Here is a 7,773-nt window from a genome sequence, read left to right on the forward strand (position 1 = left end):
CAACCAATGAACTTAATTTCAATTGGTTCAATTTCCCAATTGTGATTATGTGCTCTTGATTTCATGCAGCTGGTGTGCTGGAGGGTGGAGTTTACACATCATGGACCAATCCGACAGTTTTAAAGAGTGACCTCTACCCACCCATTCCAGATTGAGCCAATTGCAAAGATTTGTTTTGTACCCCATGGGGGATTCCAACATACACTGCAAGGGGAAATAGATGTCAGAAATGCAGTGCTTTATCACTGTAAGCTATCTGTCCAGAACCATATTTGCTTGCAATGCACATTATTGTATTATCAAATCATGCCAGTGGACTTCTGGTAAGTATGCTTTAGTGAGCAAGAGTTGCACTTGACCCCAACAATGTTTATCCCCACCCAAAATGAATGCTGTATTGATGAGTCATTTCCCTCCATGCACTACTTCTCACCTGAATGCATTTTTGTTTTATTTTAGGGGGTTGGACAAAAGCTGAAATTGGGGTTGAGTTTTAACCCTTTTATATACTGAACAAAACTGTAAATGCAACATGCAATAATTTCAAACATTTCACTGGGTTACAGTTCGTTTAAGGAAATCAGTAAATTGTAAATCATAAAATGAGTCGCACAGCAAAGGTATTTAGTTTCACATGAGACCAAATTGGTCACACTTTAGAGCCCAGTTTAAGACACATTGAAGTCATAAGTCAATGGTTCCACCTGACAAGGATTTTCGTAGGCGGGATACACGCGCACACACACCTAATAACATCTAAACCACCTGCTATAGACCTACTCAGGGCATACGTGATTCCACTATTCAAGAGTCTACTGTCGAGGCATCAGAACATCACACCTTTTCTCCTAGTGTGTTGTGGTAACTTAACACTCAGATTTAGCTCTAACTCTGAGGAAGTTAGACAGATAACTAACTTCAAGGAGAAAGAGAGAACAGAACAACTAGCTTCTAGAACTCTGTCCCCCAAACACACAGAATGCCAAATGTGCCGGGAGCACTAGAGGGATTTAGATTTGAGATTCCTCTCTCCGTCACTGTGTCTGTGTAAGAGATACGACTGATGAGATTGGAAGTGACAAGGCTATAATTCAGTTTGGTCATGGAACAGTCCCTTGCAGGATCCTTCCCGTCTTCTTTCCTCTCTCCCTTCGTCATTCCCTCCCCTCTCTCCCTTCGTCCCTCCCCTCTCTCCCTTCGTCCCTCCCCTCTCTCCCTTCGTCCCTCCCCTCTCTCCCTTCATCCCTCCCCTCTCTCCCTTCGTCCCTCCCTCCCCTCTCTCCCTTCGTCATTCCCTCCCCTCTCTCCCTTCGTCATTCCCTCCTCTTCCCTCATTCCCTCCCTCTCCCTTCGTCATTCCCTCCCCTCATTCCCTCCCTTCCCGTCATTCCCTCCCCTCTCTCCCTTCGTCATTCCCTCCCCTCTCTCCCTTCGTCATTCCCTCCCTCTCTCCCTTCGTCATTCCCTCCCCTCTCTCCCTTCGTCATTCCCTCCCCTCTCTCCCTTCGTCATTCCCTCCCTCTCTCCCTTCGTCATTCCCTCCCCTCTCTCCCTTCGTCATTCCCTCCCTCTCTCCCTTCGTCATTCCCTCCCGTCTCTCCCCGTCATTCCCCTCCCTTCGTCCCCCTCCCCTCCCTCCCATTCCCTCCCGTCATTCCCTCCCTCCCTTCTCCCTCCCTTCCCGTCATCCCCTCCCTCCTCTCTCCCTTCGTCATTCCCTCCCCTCTCTCCCCCATTCCCTCCCTCTCTCCCTTCGTCATTCCCTCTCCTCTCTCCCTTCGTCATTCCCTCTCCTCTCTCCCTTCGTCATTCCCTCCCTTCGTCATTCCCTCTCCTCTCCCTTCGTCATTCCCTCTCCTCTCTCCCTTCGTCATTCCCTTCATCCTTCCACTCTCCCTCTCCCCCCCCCTATCTCCCTTCCTCCCTTCCACTCTCCTCTCGTCCTTCCCCTCTCTCCCTTCCCTCTCCCTTCATTCTTCCATTCTCCCTTGTCCTTCCTCTCCCTTCCCCTCCCTTCCCCTCTCTCCCCTCTCTCTCCTCCCTCTCCACTCTTCTTCCCCTCCTTCTCCCTTCCCCCTCCCTCTCCCTTCTCCCTCTCCCTTCCCCCTCCCCTCTCCCTTCCCCCTCCCCTCATCCATTTCCTCTCTCCCTTCTCCCCTCTCTCCCTTCCTCCCTTCCACTCTCTTCCCCTCCCTCTCTTCCCTCTCTCCCTCTCCCTTCCCGCCTCCCTCTCCTTCTTCCTCTCTCTCCTTCCCTCCTTCCCCTCCCTCTCTCCCTCTCCCCTCTCCTCCACTCCCTTCTCTCCTTCCCCTCCCCTCTCCTCATCCCCGTCTCCCTCTCCCTCTCCCCCTTCCCTCCCCTCTCCCTTCCCTCTCCCTTCCCCCTCCCTTCCCCGCCTCCCCCTCTCTCCCTTCCCCTCCCCCTCTCCCTTCCCCCTCCCTCTCCTCCCTTCCCTCTTCCCCTCCCCCTCCCCTCCCTTCCTTCCCCGCCTCCCTTCTCTCTTCCCTCTCCCTCCCGTCTCCTCCCTCCTCTCTCCCTCCCTCTTCCCTCTCCCTCCCCTCTCCTTCCCCTATCTCCCCCCCTCCTCTCTCCCTCTCCCCCCCCCCTCTCCCTCCCCTTCTTCCCTCTCCCTCTCTCCCTTCCCGTCTCCTCCCTCCCTCTCTCCCTTCCCTTCTCCCTCTCCCTTCCCCCTCTCCCCTCCTCTCCCTCCACCCTCCCCTCTCTCCCTTTCCCCTCCCCTCTCCTTCCCGTCTTCCCTCCCCTCCCTCTCTCCCTTCCCTCTCCCCGTCTCCACTCCCTCTCTCCCTCTCCCTCCCTCCCTCCTCCCTTCTCTCCCTCCCCTCCCCCTCCCTTCCCCCCCCCCTCTCCTCCCTCCCCTCTCTCCCCTTCCCGTCTCCCGCCTCCCCTCTCTCTCCTTCCCCTCCCCCTCTCTCCCTTCCCTCTCTCCCTCCCCTCTCTTCCCCGTCTCCCCCTCTCCACTCTCTCCCTTCCCGTCTCCACTCCCTTCTCTCCCTTCCCTCTCCCTCCCCTCCACTCTCTCCCTTCCCTCTCTCCCTTCCCGTCTCCCCTCTCTCCCTTCCCTCTCCCCTCTCCCCTTCCCTCCCCTCTCTCCCCCTCTCTCCCCCCTTCCCTCCTCTTCCCCTCTCCCTCCCCTCTCTCCCTCTCTCCCCTCTCCCTTCCCGTCTTCCCTCCCCCCCCTCTCTCCCTTCCCCGTCTTCCCTCCCCTCCCCTCTCTCCCTTCCTTCCCGTCTTTCCCCCCCTCCCTCTCTCCCTTCCCTCCCCCGTCTCCCTCCCCTCCCCTCTCCCTCCCTCCCTCCCTTCCCGTCTTCCCCTCTCCCTTCCCTCCCCTCCCCTCTCTCCCTTCCCTCTTCCCTCCCTCCCCCTCTCCCTTCCCTCTCCCCCCCTCTCTCCCTTCCCTCTTCCCTCCCTCCCCTCCCTCTCCCTTCCCTCCTTCCTCCCCTCCCCCTCCCCCCCTTCCCCCCTCCCCCTCTCCCCCTCCCCTCTCCCTCCCCCTCCCCTCTCCCCCCTCCCCCCTCTCCCTCCCTCCCCTCTCCCCCCCCCTCTCTCCCTTCCCTTTTCTCCCTCCCAGCTCCCCTCTCTCCCTTCCCAGCTCCCTCTCTCCCCTTCTCCACCCCCTCTCCCTTCCCTCTCCCTCTCTCTCGTCCTCCCCTCCCCTCTCTCCCTTCCCGCCTCCCCTCCCTCTCCCCCCCTCCTTCCCGTCTCCTCTCCCTCCCTCTCCCCTCCCCGTCTCTCCCCTCCCTCTCTCCCTCTCTCCCTTGTCTCCCCTCCCGTCTCCCTCTCTCCCTTCCCGTCTCCCCTCTCCCCCTCTCCCCCGTCTCCCCCTCTCCTTCCCTCCCTCCCTCTCTCCCTTCCCCTCCCCTCTCCCTTCCCGTCTCCCTCTCTCCCTTCCCTCTCCCCTCCCTTCCCTCTCCCCTCCCTCCCTCTCTCCCTCCCCCCGTCTTCCCTTCCCCTCCCCTCTCCCCTTCCCCCCGTCTTCCCCTCCCCTCCCTCTCTCCCTTCCCGTCTTCCCCTCCCTCCCCTCTCTCCCTTCCCGTCTTCCCTCCCTCCTCCCCTCCCTCTCTCCCTTCCCGTCTTCCCTCTTCCCCCCCTCCCTCTCTCCCTTCCCCGTCTTCCCTCCCCTCCCCCTCTCTCCCCCCCTCCCCTCCCCTCTCTCCCTCCCCTCCCTCTCCCTTCCCCCTCCCCCCTCTCCCCCTCTCCCGTCTTCCCTCCCCCTCCCTCCCCTCTCTCCCTTCCCGTCTCCCCTCCCGTCTCCCTCCCTCTCTCCCTTCCCCCCCTCCCCTCCCTCCCTCCCGTCTCCACTCCCCTCTCTCCCCGTCTCCCCTCCCCTCTCCCTCCCCTCTCTCCTCCCTTCTCCTTCTCCCTTCCCCTCTCCTTCCCCCTCCCTCCCCTCTCTCCTTCTCTCCCTCCCTCTCTCCCTCTCCCCTCCCCCTCCCTCTCCCCCCCCGTCTCTCCACTCTCCCTTTCTCCCCTTCCCAGCTCCACTCCCTCTCTCCCTTCCCAGCTCCACTCCCCTCCCTTCCCAGCCCTCCCTTCCCCTCTCCTTCTTCCCTCCCCCTCTCCTCTCTCCTTCCCCTCCCCCTCTCCTTCCCCCGCTCTCCCTCTCCCCTTCCCGCTCCCCTCCTCCCTTGTCTCCACTCCCCTCCCCTTCCCTCTCCCTCTCCCCCCTCTCCCCTCTCTCCCTTGTCTCCCCTGTCTCCCCTCTCTACCTTCTCTCCCTCTCTGTCTCCCCTCTCTACCCTCTCTCCCTTGTCTCCCCTCTCTACCCTCTCTCCCTTGTCTCCCTCCCCTCTCTCCCTCTCTCTCTCTCCCTCTCTCCTTCTCCTCCCTCTCTCCCTTCCAGTCTCCCTCCCCTCTCTCCCTTCCCGTCTCCACTCCCCTCTCTCCCTTCCCGTCTCCCTCTCCCTCCCCTTCCCTCTCCCCTCTCTCCCTTCCCGTCTCCCCTCTCTCCCTTCCCGTCTCCCCTCTCTCCCTTCCCGTCTCCCCTCTCTCCCTTCCCGTCTCCCTCTCTCCTTCCCCCTCCCCTCTCTCCCCCTCCCTTCCCGCTCCACTCCCCTCTCTCCCCTCCACTCCCCTCCCTTCCCAGCTCCACCCCCTCCCTTCCCCTTCTCCGTCCTTCCCCTCCCTCTCTCCCTTCCCCCTCCCTCCCCTCTCCCCCCCGCCTCCCCCCCCTTTCTCCCTTCCCGTCTCCCTCTCCCTTGTCTCCCCTGTCTCCCTCTCTCCCTTCCCAGCTCCACTCCCCTCTCTCCCTTCCTTGTCTCCCTCTCCACTCCCTCTCTCCCTTCCCGTCTCCACTCCCCTCTCTCCCTTCCCCACTCCCTCTCTCCCTTCCCCCACTCCCCTCTCTCCCTTCCCCACTCCCTCTCTCCCTTCCCCACTCCCTCTCTCCCTTCCCCTCTCCCTCTCTCCCTTCCCCCCGTCTCCCTCTCTCCCTTCCCGTCTCCCCTCTCTCCCTTCCCTCCCCTCTCTCCCTTCCCTCTCTCCCCTCTCTCCCTTCCCGTCTCCTCTCCCTTCTCCCTCTCCCTTCCCCTCTCTCCCTTCCCGTCTCTCCCTTCCCCTCTCCCCTCTCTCCCTTCCCCCGTCTCCTCTCCCTTCCCCTTCCCCCGTCTCCACCTCTTCCTTCCCGTCTCCACCCCCCTCTCCCTTCCCGTCTCCTCCCCCCCTCTCTCCCTTCCCCTCTCCCTCCCCCTCTCTCCCTTCCCCCCCTCTCCCTTCCCCACTCCCCTCCCTCCCACTCCCTCTCCCTCTCCCACTCCCCCTCTCTCTCCTTCCCTCTCCCTTCCCCACTCCCTTCCCTCTCTCCCTTCCCGTCTCCACTCCCCTCTCTCCCTTCCCGTCTCCACTCCCCTCTCTCCCTTCCCGTCTCCACTCCCCTCTCTCCCTTCCCGTCTCCACTCCCCTCTCTCCCTTCCCGCTCCCCTCTCTCCCTTCCCAGCTCCCTCTCTCCCTTCCCCCACTCTCCCTCCCCCTCTCCCCTCTCCCTCTCTCCCTTCCCAGCTCCACTCCCCTCTCTCCCTTCCCACTCCCCTCTCTCCCTTCCCAGCTCCACTCCCTCTCTCCCTTCCCAGTTCCACTCCCCTCTCTCCCTTCCCAGCTCCACTCCCCTCTCTCCCTTCCCAGCTCCACTCCCCTCTCTCCCTTCCCAGCTCCACTCCCCTCTCTCCCTTCCCAGCTCCACTCCGCTCTCTCCCTTCCCCCTCCCCTCTCTCCCTTCCCCTCCCCTCTCTCCCTTCCCCTCCCCTCTCTCCCTTCCCGTCTCCCTTCTCTCCCTTCCCGTCTCTACTCCCCTCTCTCCCTTCCCGTCTCCACTCTCCCTTCCTCCTTTGTCCTTCATCCTCTCTAACTCTCCCCCACTTCTCTTCTCATCTCTCCTTTCCTCAGTCTTCGACTTACAAATTGGTGCATTCACCTTATGATATCCAGTGGAACAGTCACTTTACAATAGTGCATCTAAATCTTAAAGGGGGGGGGTGAGAAGGATTACTTATCCTATCCTAGGTATTCCTTAAAGAGGTGGGGTTTCAGGTGTCTCCGGAAGGTGGTGATTGACTCCGCTGTCCTGGCGTCGTGAGGGAGTTTGTTCCACCATTGGGGGGCCAGAGCAGCGAACAGTTTAGACTGGGCTGAGCGGGAACTGTACTTCCTCAGTGGTAGGGAGGCGAGCAGGCCAGAGGTGGATGAACGCAGTGCCCTTGTTTGGGTGTAGGGCCTGATCAGAGCCTGGAGGTACTGAGGTGCCATTCCCCTCACAGCTCCGTAGGCAAGCACCATGGTCTTGTAGCTGATGCGAGCTTCAACTGGAAGCCAGTGGAGAGAGCGGAGGAGCGGGGTGACGTGAGAGAATTTGGGAAGGTTGAACACCAGACGGGCTGCGGCGTTCTGTATGAGTTGTAGGGGTTTAATGGCACAGGCAGGGAGCCCAGCCAACAGCGAGTTGCAGTAATCCAGACGGGAGATGACAAGTGCCTGGATTAGGACCTGCGCCGCTTCCTGTGTGAGGCAGGGTCGTACTCTGCGGATGTTGTAGAGCATGAACCTACAGGAACGGGCCACCGCCTTGATGTTAGTTGAGAACGACAGGGTGTTGTCCAGGATCACGCCAAGGTTCTTAGTGCTCTGGGAGGAGGACACAATGGAGTTGTCAACCGTGATGGCGAGATCATGGAACGGGCAGTCCTTCCCCGGGAGGAAGAGCAGCTCCGTCTTGCCGAGGTTCAGCTTGAGGTGGTGATCCGTCATCCACACTGATATGTCTGCCAGACATGCAGAGATGCGATTCGCCACCTGGTCATCAGAAGGGGGAAAGGAGAAGATTAATTGTGTGTCGTCAGCATAGCAATGATAGGAGAGACCATGTGAGGTTATGACAGAGCCAAGTGACTTGGTGTATAGCGAGAATAGGAGAGGGCCTAGAACAGAGCCCTGGGGGACACCAGTGGTGAGAGCGCGTGGTGAGGAGACAGATTCTCGCCACGCCACCTGGTAGGAGCGACCTGTCAGGTAGGACGCAAACCAAGCGTGGGCCGCGCCGGAGATGCCCAACTCGGAGAGGGTGAAGAGGAGGATCTGATGGTTCACAGTATCGAAGGCAGCCGATAGGTCTAGAAGGATGAGAGCAGAGGAGAGAGAGTTAGCTTTAGCAGTGCGGAGCGCCTCCGTGATACAGAGAAGAGCAGTCTCAGTTGAATGACTAGTCTTGAAACCTGACTGATTTGGATCAAGAAGATCATTCAGAGAGAGATAGCGGGAGAGCTG

Source organism: Oncorhynchus gorbuscha, linkage group LG14, assembly GCF_021184085.1.
Source record: "Oncorhynchus gorbuscha isolate QuinsamMale2020 ecotype Even-year linkage group LG14, OgorEven_v1.0, whole genome shotgun sequence".
Classification (NCBI taxonomy): Eukaryota; Metazoa; Chordata; class Actinopteri; order Salmoniformes; family Salmonidae; genus Oncorhynchus; species Oncorhynchus gorbuscha.